At 38.7% G+C, this 16,257-nt stretch overlaps 1 protein-coding gene and 1 non-coding gene across 3 annotated transcripts in view; both read right to left on the reverse strand.

Moving 5' to 3' along the window:
- Positions 1-16,257, reverse strand: part of LOC131429877 (A disintegrin and metalloproteinase with thrombospondin motifs 9) — a 589,623-nt gene that overhangs the window by 460,761 nt on the left and 112,605 nt on the right. The gene's annotated exons all lie outside the window — the stretch shown is intronic.
- On the reverse strand, positions 11,336-11,441 carry LOC131433390 (U6 spliceosomal RNA). Its single transcript, XR_009230191.1, has one exon. It is a non-coding gene; the product is annotated as a U6 spliceosomal RNA (small nuclear RNA).

Here is a 16,257-nt window from a genome sequence, read left to right on the forward strand (position 1 = left end):
CCCAAAAATATCCCCGAAGGCGAAAATATTAAACACAAAATCGCCTTATTACCGCTCACAGCTTGAGTCAGTAAGTTATTGCGGTGCTTAAGGCTTAACAGAAATAAGCCACTTGTTTGATCCATCTTGACCGACTCGGTTCGGTTCGGTTCGGCTCGGAGTACGGGAAAGCGAAAACTCAGCGTGCAACACCTGGGAAAAGAAGTGATGAAGTCTTTTGGCTAATTAATTATCAGTGACCGACCCAGTTCGAGAGGGGGGTGGGAGAAGAAAAACGCCGTTCACTCTTTCCCGATCGGGCCAAAGGTATGCTAATCGTATGTGTATCGTATTTTTTTTTTCACTTCGGGAGGAAAGTAGTCCACGTCCGACTTGCCCCGTGCGACAGATAAAGATCATAAATTCATGGATCGACATTTATTTGGGGTTTGAGCCGTTGCACAAAGAATGGATTGGTGGGCCGGTTAAACATTTATCGCCGGAGATTATCACCGTTGGTGCTACCATTTGTGATCGGTCAAAGATTCGCCGTAAATTAACTTGCCATTTTTTCCCTCTCAACGGGGTCGTCAGTGGGGATAAATGGGATTCGGACTTTTCGGAATTCAAACCGCGGCGTGCGGAGGAGGAGGAGTTTTCTAAAATTTAAGCTAGATTGAAAAGGGTTTCCAGCAAGCGGCATGTCAAAATGTGCTGTGAATTGAAAACCCACCGGAATGCGAATGCGCGGAGATGAAATGTTGCACCGCGTGAGATTCGTGTTGATTTCATACCACACCAGAAGGAGGTCCCATCCCATGGGGGAGGATGGAACTCACACATGCTCTCAGCGTCCGCATAATTGTTGCTGACCTGGCCGAAAGCAGACACCGGCCGAGTTCAGGGTTTCCAGTCGCGGATTGTGTGTTGTTTTTCTTCTTTCTATTCCGCCAGGAAAATTAGACAGAAGAAACGGTGCCGTCCGAAATAACGTTTTCATAAACATCATAAAAAGATGGACATAATTTATTATCTTTTCTTTTTTTTTTTGACTCTCCCGTGTCTGGTTTATCGCTCCGGATTGCATCAGTGGATTCGGCATTGAGTCAGAATTGAGCCGAAAATAGTGAATTTACCGGCCAACCCCCGGGGTCGACTTGTTGTCGTTCGTCTCCGTACTTTTGGCGGAGCAAAGAGCAGGTTGCGTTCGACAGCATCACTCTTTGACTACAACTGATCTATTTATTTATTTATCTAGTTCAAGTAGACTATATATAGAAGTTTTGCCTAACATTATATTGTGAATTTGAGAAGGACTTCTTAAAGTGATTCCCAGTTAAAGTTAGTCTTGTGGTTTCCAAACTTTTTTTTTGTCGAATGCCCATTTTGAACATATTATTCACATTCGGATAAACAAAATAGCCCATCAAGTTGAAAAAAAAATAAAAATTCCCTCGCAATCGATTTATCAATTTTACAGTTAATTTGAGATTCCAATATAAAATAGATAAAAATAGTACAAAATATTTTTTTTTCAATCCTACATGTTAGTAAATAAATGTTCATTCAAGATCCTATCGAGCAAACATTAGGATAAACAAAATCTCGCATATCATCATCTATCTATCATATCTGGAGAATTGAGGTGAAATCACCCCGGTGGCACGATTGTCATCTGCATACAATTGGCTTGAAGCCGAAATTTTTGGTACTTTGGTTCTAGTTCGCTGTCAAATGCTGTGTTTAAGCAGTGTTCACATCTTTTTTCGTACGGTTGGAAACGATTTTGAAGGAATATAATCAAACTATAATAAACCATAAATTTCTTTTCTCATTCAAAAAGGATTCAAATTACTGGCTTCAGAGAAAATACAAGACTAGACTTATACTTATATTGGGGTTTAATGAAATTAACAAACAAATCCAGAGTCAAATATTCATTACCAGAGCTTAAAATTGTCACGCATTCGCAATGAAAGAAACTATTCCAACAGTCTCATTTTTAATGTTTTACTGTCTGATTCGTAAATGACCGACACCAGAACAAACGAAGAGAGACGAAGCATTTTCGTTTCTCATCGAAAAAATGAGAGAGCATAATTGCAAACGTCACTCTTTCCTATATGACAAGACGAAACCAAACTAACGTCTTCAGGTAGCAACAGCAGAATTTCAATTCTCATTCTTTCATCGATGTATTGAAAATCTGTGACGCTTGGCTATAAAAAGTGACTAAAATATGGCAAATCGAAGTAATTACATCCCAGAACTTCTTTGGAAACCAAAACTACTACAAATTCGAGCACCAACAGTTAAAACTTATTGTGAAACCTTTTTCTGTCATTTTCAATTCTCACAGCTTTGGTTGAATATCGAAACTGCATACTATGGGATTTTCACTGAAAACTGCAAATGAAAGAAAATTTTGAAACTACTGTCCCGCTTATGTCATTGACCGGACATGGATTTCGCTCTCATAATTTACAAGCGAAGCTGAGAGTGACAGTATTTTCTTGTCATTTTCGTCTATTTTTCAGTCAATGAAAAGGACTTTTATGAGCTCTGTTCATTACTTTTTGACTCTGCATTTTTGTCTTTCTTATATAGAAAGGCTATACAATCACTGCAAAAACCGACTTTTGAACCGAGGCCCGAAGGGTCGAATGTCATATACCATTCTACTCAGCTCGACGAACTGAACAAATGTTTGTGTGTGTATGTGTGTGTATATGTGTGTGTGACAAATATTGTCACTCACTTTTCTCGGAGATGGCAGAACCAATTTTCACAAACTTATATTCAAATGAAGGGTCTCATGGTCCCATACAAAGTTCCTGAATTTCATTAGCATCCGACTTCCGGTTCCGGAATTACAGGGTGATATGTACAAAAATTGTGAAAAAAAAAATGTTACTCACTTTTCTCCGAGATAGCTGAACCGATTTTCACAAACTTAGATTCAAATGAATTGCATTAGCATCCGACTTCCAGTTCTGGAATTGCAGGGTGATATGCACCAAAAAGGGGGAAATAATGCATTAAAAATGTGAAAAATATGTCACTCACTTTTCTCGTAGATGGCTAAGCCGATTTTCTCAAACTTAGACTCTAATGAAAGGATTCATGGTTACGGTTCCATACAAAGTTCCTGAATTCATTTGGATCCGACTTCCGGCTCCGGAGCTACAGGGTGATATGTACAAAAATTGTGAAAAATATGTCACTCACTTTTCTCCGAGATGGCTGAACCGATTTTCACAATCTTAGATTTAAATGAAAGGTCTCATAGTCGCACACAAAATTCCTGAATATGATTTGGATCCGACTTTCGCTTCCGGAATTGCAGGGTGATATGCACCAAAAATGGGAAAATAATGCATTAAAAATGTGAAAATAACGTCACTCAATTTTCCCGGAGATGGCTAAACCGATTTTCTCAAACTCAGATTTAAATGAAAGGTCTCACGGTCCTATACGAAGTTCCTGAATATAATTTAGATCCAAATTCTGATTCCGGAAATACAGAGTGATATGCATATAAAATGTGAAAGTAATACATAAAAAATGTGATAATAATGTCACTCACATTACTCTGGGATGGTTAAACCGATTTGAACAAACTTAGATTCAAATGAATGAATGGTCCCATGCAAAGTTCCGAAATATCATGCGGATCCGACTTCCGTTTCAGTAATTACAGGGTGATATATACCAGAAATGTGAAAATAATGTCACTCGTTTTTTAGATTAGCATCACTGTTCTCATACAAATAGGCAACGCAAATGTCAAGCACTAGTTTGGAAAAATTATGCTGACTGTGTGACATAAACACTGAAGCATGCTTTTGTGAACTACTCTAATTAATCTGAATCAATTGGTGTCAAAATTAGTGTCCGAAATTATTAAATAAAAGTATGAAATATATTTTCATGATACTGTTATGAAAGAAGAGAAAGGCACACCACTAGGTGGATTAAGAAGGGTTTTTTATATAAAATAGAACACTGTCAAATTTTTAGACCTGAGAAATAACATTTGAAAAAGTTACACATTTTCAAATTTTTGAAAATCGCGGAAAAAAATTATAATATTTTTCAACAAAACTGTATGAATTTCAATTTTATTTCGCTCAATTTTCAATAGAAAAATATTAATCAAAATTTTGTTTTCCTACCATTCTCGAGATGCAACGATTTCCAGATTTGTTTTTTTCAAACCGCTATATCTCAAGAACGGTAGCATATAGAAAAATTTCGATTAACCTTTTTTTTCTGGAAATTTAGCGTTATTGCATAAAATTTGTTAAAAAATATGAACAAATTTTTTCCATGATATTCAAAATTTCACATTCTTTTAAAAAAATGTAACTTTTTCAAACAATCGAAAAAATCGACCTTAGATTTCGTATGGAGTTTAGATATCATCTGTTCGAACCTAACAAGAACAATCACAACTTAGATAAAAATATACCAAAAACCTCAGCAGATATTTCATTATTGTACATACAATATTGATCAGACTTAAATTAATTTACCCAACAGTTGCTCAATCAAATAAATAACACATGAACAAGTAAAACCCATCACTCGGGGCCTTCGTCGAGTCTGGTGCATCCGAGCAACACCTTTATTCGTGCAAACAAACAGCGAAATGTACTTTTTGCATCTCAAGATTTGCAGTTTGTTGAATGTCCGAGCGAGCGACACAAAGACATGCTTTGTTAATCCCAAAGACCTGGCTTTTAACACGCCACACAACCTGTCCGGTCGAATCTAAACAATGTCAAATCAAACCTTTTTCCTCGGAACAAAAACGATTCTCACTCATAAACTCATAAATAAACAGATTTCCCCACGTAAAAACTTGGCCATGGCCAACAAGGAAATTCCGCCTGTTTGTTGTCCTCACAGAGACAAACCAAATGTCCGCCGTCCTTCACAGTGAAAATCCCAACAGTGTACCTATTATAGTACAAACACAAAAAAAGAGCGACGACACAAACAACAGAAACACCATCCATCCGTCGTCGCTGACCATCAGCATGCCATCCCCGGCACCAAACGGCGTTCACTGAAAGTATGTTAATCGGCATTTTATGAGACTCGGAAAAATTCATACACTATTTCCCATTTCGTTCGGTGATGATCATTTGGTTTGGTGATGATCATCGGATCGAACAGTGGCCGTCATGCTGCGTGACGGAACACCCAAATAGTTTTTACTTCGGTTTTATTAAGCTGTTTCACCCCCTTCCGGATCACGAAGGGGGTGTCAGTCCGTCAGATGTGTCCGATGTCTGAATAATACATTGAAGTGTAAGACAATTGGCAAAAGTGTTCCATACGGCAAAATGGTACATTAGAGTTATATTACTAGACATTACTAAAATTACTACCGAGTCTCATATCATGTCAACCCCCAAATAACGTCTGTTTTGAAACAAAATAATTCATCTTTAACAACGTTTAAAACATAAAAACAGTATATACAATCGAAATAAAAGCTCCGATTAAGATTCCGAACGCTCCGGGAAAAATGCATGAGTTTACGAAGCAAATGTTATTGCATCATGGTCACGTTTAAATCTAAGAAAATCTGAACTACTAGTTTTGTTAAACAGTATCTCTGACACCGTGATTAATTACGATCAGGTGCGTTTGATAGTTGCACTATTTATGTACCATTTAATTCCACTATTTCACTGTCACGTTATTACGGGTAAAAACGGGAAGAAACAGGTAATAACAAACGGGTAAGATCAGCAGAGGGTAACAAACTAAAGAAGTGGGAGATTAAGAGATTAAGTATTTTCTAATTTTTTTACCAGAGTAGTTTGGATTTCGTCATGAACATTCAACTACTCATCAACTTGTCAGAGTAACGAACATGATAAAAGCAAATAAATCTTCTGGGTTATCCACTGGAGTTGCTCTTCTAGACATAGAAAAAGCATTCGACAGTGTTTGGCACAAAGGTTTAATAGCAAAAATGTCTGATTTCCAGTTTCCTATTTATTTGATCAAAATGATTCAAAATTATTTAACTGATCGTACTCTTCAGGTTAGCTATCAGAATTGTATATCTGAATTGCTACCCGTACGAGCCGGTGTTCCGCAGGGTTCGAGCGTAGCTCCAATCTTGTATAATATTTTCACTTCTGATCTTCCAAATCTACCCGTTGATTGTCTGAAATCGCTATTCTGTGACGACACAAGTCTGTTAGCCACAGGTAGAAATCTAAGAGTGATCTGCAGTCGCCTACAAAGAAGTTTAAATATTTTCAGTGATTATCTGTCAAAATGGAAAATTAAACCAAATGCAGCAAAAACGCAATTAATTATCTTTCCTCATAAGCCAAGAGCTTCTTATCTTAAACCAAACAATAATCACATTCTCAAATTGAATGGCTTGGAATTGACATGGTCTGATCAAGCTAAATACTTAGGTTTAACGTATGACAAAAACTCACTTTCAAGGATCACATTGAAGGAATCCAGGCAAAGTGTAATAAATATATTAAATGTTTATATCCTCTTATAAACAGAAATTCTAAGCTCTGTCTAAAAAACAAATTGTTAGTTTATAAACAAATTTTCAGACCAGCCATGCTTTATGCAGTACCAATTTGGTCAAGTTGTTTTTTTATTTATTTAAAAGATATTTTATTCAGGCCTATTTGCGTACAAGCTTTACGTGGCCGATTTAGCTGAGTTTTTAGATAATTTTTTTTTGTATTGGATCTCGTTGTCACCCTTTTTCTAGGGGGAGAGGAGCTTCCATTTTCCTCCTGCGAGGATTGAGGGACAGTTTGTTCGTGGTTCGTCTCGTCATCCATTGCCGTGGTATTGTTGTTGATTTCGTTTCTAGTTGCTGTAGATTCGCGTTGTTGTACATTGTTTGCAGTTGCTGGTTGGTTAGATGGTAAGCTGTTTATTGCAACTGGTGTACTTTGTTCTATAGGGGATACGTTGGATGGTTTCGTTGAAGGGGATGCTTCACTGTTGTTGGTGACTGTCACAGGTGTACTGGGGTTGCTTGGGGTTTGTGTGAAGGAAGCACCGTTGTTCTTTGGTGTAGTTGTCTTCTTGTCCGGTTTATCACATGACTTCAGGAATCAGAACAAATTGGCTCAAATGGCACGTTCCCCTTGACATTTGGAGATTTGTGCCTTGCCATCAATTTGTTTTTAGCATCATTTTCCCGATATATAAGAGGGAAGGATTGAAAGGAAATGATAAGGGTTGGACTAGGAGGATGGGAAAAATTGACGACACAAAAACACATAAAAGCAGAAGTAAATTCTGCACCCCTAAGGGATGCCGAACAATCTGCTGAGGATCACATTTAGTGGAAGCAGAAGTAAATTCTGAACCTCTACGAGGTCCCGAACAGTCTGCTGTTAATAAAACCTCCAACCCCCGAGAGGATTTAGAGATCTTACAAAAGCGACACCATTCTGCACTCCCGGAAGAATGCAGAACGATTCGCAGTATGTACGAGCAGAAGTAAATTCGGCACCCCCTAAAGGATGCCAAACAATCTGCTAAACCCTATTTAAGGTGAATACAGAAGGGATTCATTCACTCCAGGAAGAACGATGAACCCTTCTGACTATAGCTCCTTACCACATTGGGTGAGAAACGAGAGAATATCCTTCAATTTTAGCTCCGCATACACAGACTCAACCATGTATGGAAACCAAAAACCCGGATACGCAGCTGCGTCAATGCGGGACAGTTACATATCAGATGATATGAAGTACCATAATCGCATTCACACAAATCACACGAATAATACTCAGCACGTTGAATAGTAGCCATGTGATAATTGAGTTTGCAATGTCCAGTCAGAGCTCTGACCAGAATACTGCAATGATGCTTGGAGAAATGCAGTAGACACTTTGACATTTTCAGATTTAAATCTGGTAGAAATGCTTTTGTGTGAGCGCAAGTTTGCAAGCTGCGCCAGTAGCTGGCATGTTTGGATGCAGCCCAGGAACGAATCTTGTGCTTTATCCAACTAGTTGAAAGTGGTAAAGCTGGTTCAGGACCAACGATATCATTCGTTGCACCAGCTCTAGCCAACTCATCAGCCCATTCATTTCCAGTAATACCAGAATGGCCGGGTACCCATAAGAAGTAAACAGCATTTGAAATGCTGAGGTCTTCAATTTGAGTTCGACATGCGATCACTAGATTCGACCGTGAGTCATTCGAACTGAGTGCTTTTAAGGCTGCCTGACTGTCGGAACAAAAATAAATTCGTTTACCACAGATCCTCTGCTGAAGTGCCGATTGTACTCCACACAGAATCGCGTAGATTTCTGCTTGGAACACAGTACAGTATCCAACAAGTGAATGATACTGCTCCAGCCTCATTTCACGACAGTAGACACCAGCACCAGCACGACCATTCAACAGAGAACCGTCCGTATAACAAACTATGTGTTCATCAAGTTGTCGTTTCAGACAACCAGACAACCATTCCTCACGAAAAGGATAGCTCACATTGAATGTTTTGAAGGGAAAACTGCATGTGAGAGTTAGGTCACTAGGAGCGAGTAAATACTCATCCCACGTAACCATTTGAGACCACAAGCGAGTGTGGCTGGTAGGATAATCTAATGGGTTACTGTTCCAAAGCCCTGTAACCTTAAGACGGTATGCACAAGATAATGCTTCTTGTTTTAGGAACACATGTAGTGGTTTAATGCACAGTAGCGCCTCTAGAGCAGCAGTAGGAGTTGTCGTGAATGCTCCTGTCATCGCCATTAGGAACATCCTTTGGAGATGATTTAGCTTTGACTGAACTGTCGCGACTTCTCCTTTCTGCCACCATACAAAACATCCATATGCTAAAATTGGTCTAACAATAGTTGTGTAGATCCAATGAATATATCCTGGGTTTGAGTCCCCATGATTTTCCAAAAGCTCGTCTGCATTGGCCGAAAGCCATACAAGCTCTCTTAATCCTGAAGTCAATGTGAGCAGACCAATTCAGTTTTGAGTCAAGAATAACCCCGACGTATTTAACTTGATCGACCACAGTGACCTCTGAACCGAAGAACTGTAACGGACGAGCTCCTGTGATTATCCTACGATGAGTGAAAAGCACCATTGATGTTTTGCCCGGATTTACAGATAATCCAACCTGACAACACCATTGTTCAACAGATCGCAGGGCTTGCTGCATTAAATCAAAGAGAGTGTTAATGCTTATACCGGTCATCAATATATGATAATCGTCGGCAAAACCATAAGTCGGAAATCCAAGGTTATTAAGTTTCCTTAACAAACCATCAGCGAGTAGGTTCCATAAAAGTGGGGATAGTACACCACCTTAAGGACACCCACAGACACTCAGCTTTCTAATCTCTGCTTGCCGAAGCGATGAACAAAGAAGTCGATTGCTAAGCAATGCGTGTATCCAATTTGTGAAACTTGAAGGTATGCCATGACCACGGGCTGCTTCCAGAATTGAATTGAAAGACACATTATCAAAGGCACCTTCAATATCTAGGAAAACTCCCAAGCAAGATTGCTTTTGTGAGAAAGCTTTTTCAATGTTGTACACAACATCATGTAACAGGGTTGTAGTGGACTTTCCACGCTGGTAAGCATGTTGCATTCCATGTAGCGGATGCACGCCCAAACTAACATTCCTAATATAGTGATCGACTATGCGTTCCACTATTTTAAGAAGAAAAGAGCTAAGACTGATAGGCCTGAAACTCTTCGCTTCCTCATAAGTGTCGCGACCGCCTTTGGGAATAAATTTGACAGTTATTTCCTGCCAGGCTCTTGGAATATATCCTGTCGCAAGACTAAAAGTAAGTATTTTCTTCAAAACATGTTTGAAATGTTCATACCCTTTCTGCAGTAACACTGGAAAAATCCCATCCTTTCCAGGAGACTTGTACGGAGCAAAACTCTCAACTGCCCATTTGACCGATTCAATCGTCACAACGCTTCGAGCAAGGGCCCAAGAATCGTAACTACCTGAAAAAGTCTCGGGAAGAGCTGTCGGTGATGGATCCATACATCCTGGAAAGTGAGTGTTAAAAAGGCAGTGAAGTACATCACCTTCATCAGACAAGTGTTCACCATCTGAAGTTCTTAGGAAACTGACATTAAAATCCTTAGACTTCGAAAGTAACTTATTTAATCTGCTAGCCTCGTTGAGACTAGAGACATTTGTGCAGAGGCTTTTCCAACCACTTCGCTCAGACGATCGAAGAGCATTTTTGTAAGCCCTTCGAGCCGACACGAATGCCTCCGACCCATCTCTGCGTTGGTGGTTCCAAGCTCTTCTGCATAGTTTCCTTAGTCTAGCAAGTTCAGCATTCCACCAAGGAGTTCCTCTAGTAGCTCGCACAATCCGAAGTGGACAAGCCTCTTCATATGCTGCAACTATGAGTGAGTTTGTCTCGTCGACAACATTTTCCAAATCAATTGGGGTTTCAATTGTTGGTTGGTACCCGTAAAATCTAGTCGCCAAGCCCTCTTCATAGAGGTCCCAGTTTGTAGATTTGGGATTACGATATGTGATAATATCAAATTTAACGTTTGAATGATCAAAGAAGATGTACTTATGATCAGACAACGAAGGTTCGAGCTCATCGGAGACGAGCCAATTCACCAACTCATGCGCAATTCTATCAGAGCAGAGAGTTACGTCCAAAACCTCCTCTCTGCCAGATCTCGCAAAAGTTGGACGGTTTCCTGCATTGACTATGTGCAGGTTTGTACTGCTCACAAATTCCATCATATCAGAGCCTCTCGAATTTATATCTGTGCTGCCCCAAATGATATGGTGAGCATTTATGTCACTGCCGATTACAAGCGGTAAATCACTCTTGCAGCAGTATGATACAACCTTTTTGAAGTCATCGCTTGGCGAAGGTTGGTTATGCGGTAAATATGCCGAACAATAGACATATTTCCTGTCTATGCCATCAATAGTCATACCAACTGTGACAGCACAAATATCCCGAGTTGTGAGCTCCGATATGAGAGAAACATCGAGAGCACTATTAGCAAGTATGCATGCTCGAGGCATTTCACGTGGATTTGTCATACCGATCTTGTTGAAGGCAACAAAGACTGGGTTTAACAATTTTCCAACGTAGAAGTTTCCCTTTTGGAAATATGGTTCTTGAACCAAAGCTATAGTAGCTTTACCTTCTTGCAGAAGTTTGGATAGATTGATAGTTGCTGTACGTTTATGCTGAAGATTGATTTGTGCCACTCTAACCATTATAAATTAGAATAACGAACATTCCACCTCCAGCACCAACCGTACAACAATTACAAGAAACCAAATATATTGGCTTATAATCGCCTATAGCGAACCATGAAAAATGTGGAACGCTTCACGATTTTGCGTGTCATCCTTGCGCAGGGCCATGCTAATCTTCTCTGTATCGTTCCAATTTTAGTATATGTCCAGCCGAAGCTAGGACTTACCGTAGTGAACAGCTTTTTGGCAATATTGACATGTGGCCATCTGATTGTCATAGGTAACAAGTAATTTGCACGGGATTCTTGTATCCTGACCGAATGTCACATAAGAAGGTATAGGCTTCTTCAAGTGTATGCGTAATAAACGTACGCCATTTAGAATACCGGGGAAAAAATTCTTCCACTTTTCTTTTTCGATAGAGAGAATCTCTCCGTATTGGGACATGGTTTTGCGAATATAAGGATCGGTGACACTTGAGGGAAGATCATGCACACGCACTTCTATAGCACTATCTTCCATATATACTGGAATGTTGTACTTGATATTTTCATGCTCCACATAGTGCACATTATTATTGTCTTTAGCGAATTGAATTTCATCCAACTCTTTATAGAACTGGATATAAACAACATTATTGGTCTTATTGCATTGAAGTAAATGCACACGTTCAATGTCAAGATGCATTTGCTCCTTAAGCAAACCTTCAAGTTCTCGTATCAAAGGTCGAATTTTGCACTGTCTGAAGTCAACAACAATTGTATTCTTTCGTGTCGGCGGTAGCTTTTGTTCGTTTGGTTCACTCATTTCGAGGTCGTTCTATTGTTCACTGCACAATACTGTACTTGGTTTCTTCCGTCCCGAACGTAAGCGGTTTTGTTTTATCGACTGACTTGGATGAGATGTGAATGCGAACTGATGATGTGGTAGAATATGTTTGTCGTCAATAAGTCATATTTTAGCATAAATGCACCGACACAATTCTGGAAGCGAATCGGTAAAAGTAGTCCAATTCACACAATCAATCAAGTAATACGAACGATTATTGATATTCGGAAGTGTGAAAGAAGCATGTCAGGTTTATTAGTATCCACGTCTCCTTGTTATGTCTCTGTCATAGCACTGTATTTGAACTTGATATTGACAACAACCTCATACCTACTTTTACCCGATTAGTGAAATAATTAATGAAAATACTCAAACATGGAAAGCAAGTTATTAGGAAATTGAATCTGAAAAAAAATCGTAACGCTCTCGAAGTGTGAAATTTTGAAAATGCACTCAGATGAGTGTAGAAAAAAAAGACGTAGTTCTACGTCAAAACAACCTGCAAAAAGAATGTTTTCAAACGATTCTTGTATTGCAAAATTCTTGTTCGTCTTTATCCGGTTTCTGCATTCAAAAATACTTAAACGGGTTTTCCAATCAAAGTGTGCCCAGCTCCATCCCCAAGTGGAATCAGAACAAATTGACTCAAGTGGCACGTTCCGTTGTTATTTCGAGATTTATACCACACATTTGACAGCAGTTGAGCTCAGAACTGGGATGGGGTTTGCTTCAAGTGAAAACGAAATAAAGCTGTAAGCACGAAAAACTCAGCCTATGTTTTGACACAAAATTTGGTTTGTTTCGAAGGATTATTCAATTATTTCGAAAAAGAATTTAGAGCGATCTGTTGATTCGAATTATTTTAGTATTGGTAGAGAAAAAAACTAAGACGAATTTGATCGGAATTCAAATTTGTTGGCCACCATTTGACTAACCAAACATGAGTAGCTCAAAAGACTATTCGTTTTTACGTCACCATGTATAGAAAAATACTCGAGAAATTGATTTTTCTACTTATCCCGGAAATTGATTTTTCTATGTGGTCCCGGAATCAGAGATCGAATCAGGATAAAATTCAATAGTGTTCTATGGGATTGCGAGGCTATTCATTTGAATCTAAGTTTGTTACAATCGGTTATGCCATCTCTCAGCAAATTGATTGCATATTGTTTGTAACTTTTTACATATATCACCCTGTAATTCAGGAACCGGAAGTCGGATCCGGATAATATTCAATATCGACCTCAGTTCAAAAATCGGGTTTCAAAGTAATTGCATATCCTTCCCATATGAGACAAGCAAAAAGGTATTGGGAGTACCAATTAGATCGATCCGTTTTCAAAAGATGTTTCTAGCTGTTAGGAATATTGCACAGTTTCAAAAGGTTAGACATCTATCATTAAGAGCTGAGGCCAGTAGGTCGCGTAAAACCACGTGGCTCGCTGTGCGTATTACATTTCCCTCCATGCTCTCTCGCAAATGTGCAAAATGTTTCTCGATGTGGCGGGGTGGCCAAGAAAGTTTTAATATTTTCGGTTACAAATTTGACTACATTACATAAAATCCAAGAAAGCTGCCGCTTGTTTGGCAGGCTTTTTGAGCCGATTTTATTTCTCTCTCATGTTTCGTTACGTTACCAGGGAACTAAAATGGCGCCGACATAGAAATCGTCTCACCTCCACAAAAATAACTTTCACTTTATTTTCATCGCGACAACATATATGTTTTTATGCACTAATCGCATCTACATTAAATTGTTTAGACATTGTCAGGACAGATTTTTGATCCATGCTTTTGAAGGTGAGATATTCAATGAACAAGTAGAAAGTTGCCGTTTTCAGCTATGCAATTCTTCCTTCAGAAAAAAAGACTTTCCCGACTGCTAAAGTCCATGAATCATTCTGAAATTTTCACAGAATAATCTAAACTAATTTTCTAAGAGATTGTCTGTTGGGTTTTTTGATATTCGTCACCGTTTCTGAGAAAATCAGATTTGAAGCGTGAAAATAGCCCTTTAAAACGCCCTAAAACACATTGACCTCAGCCCTTAATGATCAGTTCATATTGCATCGATTTTTTTAAACCTTGTTTTTCACTGTGTTTATTATGAGCAATTTTGTGTTAACTAGCCAGCAGTTACGGGGAGATTTAGTTTTCTGTTTTAATTGGAAGAAAAGTGCAGCTGAAGCGCATCAAATGCTTGTAGATGTTTATGGTGATAATGTTCGAATTGATAAATTATGTACGGAATGGTTCCGACGTTTCAAGAATGGAGATTTCATCGTTGAAGACCGGCCTCGCTCTGGAAATCCAAAAAAAAAACAAAGACAGTTGGAGGCATTACTCGATGAAGATCCGAGTCAAACACGCAAGAGGAGCTTGCGAAATCATTGGAAGTGACTCAACAAGTAGTTTCTGCACGAATAAAATCCATGGGAATAATTCAAAAGCAAGGCGTTTGGGTGCCTTATGAACGGAAACTGAAAGGCATTGAAAGATGATTTTTCACTTGCGAGCAGCTGATTCAAAGGCATCGAAGAAAGGGTTTTTTTCATCGAATTGTTAATGGTGATGAAATATGTATATTCTATAATAACCCCCAGAAGAAAAAAATTCTACCCTATGCTCGGTCAATTGCTGCCTTCGACCTCAACATCATCACCAAGGCCGAATATTCATGGTTCGAAGGTCATGAAAAAAATATTTGGACATTTTGTCGAACCCGCCATATTCTCCGGAAATCGCTCCTTCCGTCTGCCAGGTCATCGGATTGCTTCTTTCGCAGAAATCGAAAATTGGCTTCAAACTTGGATCACCTCAAAAGACGAGACATTTTCTCGAGATGGAATTCGAAAATTGCCTAAATCCGTTTTATTTTGAAACAAATGCATTTTTGCCCCCAAAATATAGTTTTCTTATACCAACAAGACCATTTGTAACAGCTTTACGGATCACGAATTGAAGAGGCTACTGGGTTTGGTATGTTGAACAATAATGTTTCGGTCTCATTTAGGCTTCAAGAACTTGCATCTGTTTATATAGCAGAGTAAGCAGCAGTTCATTATAGTTTGAGTGTAATCGTCACATTATCTCTAAACCATTATTTCCTCTTCACAGATAGTCTGAGCGCAATTGAAGTCATTCGCTCAAACGCTGCTGGCAAAAATGAATCGTTTTTCTTGGGCAAAACAAAACAGTGCCTGAACGCCAAATTGAATAATAATTATCAAACCACAATAGTTTGGATCCCGGCTCATTGCTCAATTCTAGGCAATGAAAGAGCGATATTTTAGCCAAACGTGGTGCTTTTGAGGGTGAAATTTATGAGGGACCGATTGCTTTCAACGAATTCTATAGCTCGTCTCGCCAAAGAACACTGGCAAGCTTTTTGGGATAAAAATGATCTGGGTCGGTGGATGCACTCAATTATTCCTAAATTATCGACAAAGGCATGGTTCAGGGGACTGGATGTGAGTAGGGACTTCATTCGTGTGATGTCCAGACTCATGTCCAATCACTACACGTTAAATGCACATATCCTTCGAATTGGACTTTCCGAAACTAATCATTGTGCTTGTGGCGAAGGTTATCGCGATATTGATCATGTCGTTTGAACATGTGTGGAGTATCGTGATGTCAGATCTCAACTAATAAATTCCTTGCCTACCCAAGGTAGACTATCCAATGTCCCAGATCTTGCTTGCCGGGACCTTTCTTACATGAAACTTCTTTATCATTTCATAAAGACAATTCAAGTTTCAATTTAATAATTGACTCTTTTGAGTCTTAGTTCTGACTCCTACTGCGTCCATTAGTTCATCCAATAGCAAAATTTTAATAAAAATGATGTGCTGATAAAAACAAACTCAAAATAGGTTACGAAATCAACAACAAAATGTATAAAAATTTCAGCTTATTTTATAATTTATAGCAGTTAATCGTTTGGTTCAAATAATATGATATTTAAAAATAAGAGGAATATGTTTTATTAAACTCAAATCGTTGTGACTATATTAGTATTATATTAGGATACAAATTCTATGTAAAAGTGATGCTATGGCGAAGAAAAACTTATGTAAATTGCCTTAAGAAATAAACGTATTTATGGAAAAAAAAATTGTAACAGCAGTTTTTCACTTCATAATAAAAGGATTGCTAAACACCGATAATTGCCGCTTTCTCGGACAAACCTTAACCATCGGAGAGAACCG

Source organism: Malaya genurostris, chromosome 2, assembly GCF_030247185.1.
Source record: "Malaya genurostris strain Urasoe2022 chromosome 2, Malgen_1.1, whole genome shotgun sequence".
Taxonomy (NCBI): Eukaryota; Metazoa; Arthropoda; class Insecta; order Diptera; family Culicidae; genus Malaya; species Malaya genurostris.